This window comes from Mus caroli, unplaced genomic scaffold (genome assembly GCF_978045245.1).
Source record: "Mus caroli unplaced genomic scaffold, Mus_caroli_1 scaffold_19, whole genome shotgun sequence".
NCBI lineage: Eukaryota > Metazoa > Chordata > Mammalia > Rodentia > Muridae > Mus > Mus caroli.
Genome location: NW_028227274.1, coordinates 2,382,089 through 2,384,041, shown reverse-complemented (window position 1 = coordinate 2,384,041; position 1,953 = coordinate 2,382,089). Strand labels below are relative to the sequence as shown.

At 43.7% G+C, this 1,953-nt stretch overlaps 1 pseudogene; it reads right to left on the bottom strand.

Annotated features, from left to right (window-relative positions):
• Window positions 1-447: 447 nt before the first annotated feature.
• Window positions 448-583, bottom strand: LOC115029899 (small nucleolar RNA SNORA48; annotated as a pseudogene).
• Between the last annotated feature and the right edge of the window lie 1,370 nt (window positions 584-1,953).

Genomic DNA, 1,953 nt, shown 5'->3' with positions numbered 1-1,953 from the left:
GCTGCCCTGATGAGGAATGCCCCCATATTCTCTAGTGGTAATATGAGTTCCCCCTGCTGCTGTGTAGCCGTGGACTCAGATATGGCCTCAGCGGCAGCTCAGGCTGGGATCTCACCATGGCAACAGGTGGTGGGTTTGGTCACTCACCATAGGCTACTGCTCTCCACCCTCGAGTCTCCAGCTCCATCTCTCCTCACAGTGCTGCTCTGCTCCTCTCATGCTCGCACATTGTGGTGGCTCCTTCTCAGGTTGGCCATGTGGCTGGTGGGTCCCTGGGTGACATCCTTCATCTGCTCTGTGTGGTGTGGCTGCAAGTGGGTGTCTATGGCCCAGCCTGTGCCTTGCTCTGGAGTGCAGGTTTGTGGGTGGCATGGTGGCTGACAGGTCTATATCTGTCTTCCTCCTCCTGAGCTGTGCTACCTGGATTTGATTTGACTTGATTGGATTTTAGGTGTCCTAGGCACAAAACAGCTTTGGCCACCATACCAGGCATCAAGCTAGGATGAACAAGGGATTGCCATCTGCTCTGCCCATGACTGATATAAGAACAACACCACCAACAAGTAGTTCTTCCAGAAAGGAAGTGTGCTTCCTCTTTCCATTTAGGCTGGTCACATGACTTGTGTTTAGCCAATGAGTGAGATAACATGAAGTAACACAAACCAGAAATTTCAAATTCAGTGGTTTGTTACACTTAGTCTCTGGCATCAAAGTGTTCAGGTGAGGGTCCCTCCCTAAGTCTAGTTTCTAGAATAAAAGGAGCTGTGAAGCAGTGTGGAACTGAGCTCTGGCTCCTAACAGGGCAGAATCCACTGTGAAGAACCATGAAAGCCCTCATTAGCTTAGCTTACATTCAAGCTACCATGTAAAGTTGCTGGATTCACAGCTTACACATTGGTTAGAGTCAAACCTCTATATTAAGCAAAAGCCATAGCCCGATTGTCAGCATGTTTGAGCTGGTTCTCTGGGTCTCCATCTCCACAGTGATGATCTGAATGGGTCTATATGTGGCCTGGACAAACAGTGGCCTACAGCAGGATAATGGGCTTTGAATAACTATATTTCACAGCAAATTGCAAGCAAGGCTGTTCTTCGACCCAGAGGTGGAGATAATCTCTTCCATCAAAAACTGCTAGCTCTTGCATGTTTAGCACACCTAGCAAACCTACAGAAGAATGGGAGACCTATGGAGCATCAGCTCTTATATACTTTTAGTAAAAAAAAAAAAAAAAAAAGAATGTTTGCTCTTGTGAGCCATTGTGAAACTAGAGTTTTTTGGTTATACACCAAAGTTGCAATCATGAATTAAAAAAAAAAATCCACTGACATGTATATATCTAGCTTACATTTTGAAACCTTACCCAACCCCCCTAGTTAAGAACAAAACAAAACAAAACAAAACAGACAAAACTAAGTGTTCTAATACCTTTTGTGGGGGCGTTCTTTATCTTCTGCAAAAAGTATGAACTATGCATTGTTTTTTCAGGATTTATATTGTTATGGATTTGTGGCCTTTTTTAATTGGCTAAAATCTCCAACACTAATTTTCAATGAGAGTAATTATTTCACTAAAGAACTCACTATATCTTCATTCCAAATGCAGTTGACACTGTGCTGTGGTGTCTAGCTCAAACTCGGAAAGTCCCATGGTTTTGCACAGGCATTCTCCAGTTCATTTGTGTGTGCAGTTAGTACAGGAGATCACAGGCTGACTCGGAAAGGAGAGAAGAGGAAAGGAGAGGAGGGGAGAGAGGGGGAGAGAGAGAGAAGGAGTATATGTGTATATGCATGTAAGCATGTATATATGTATGCATGTGTATATTTGTCTGTGGGTGATAGACATGACAATCTATTTAACAGAACTGAAATGGCAACTTGCAAAAGTTACTCCTTGAACTGGGCTTACTAAGTCATACAAACAGCCAAATTACTCTCATAATCCGAACACTTAAG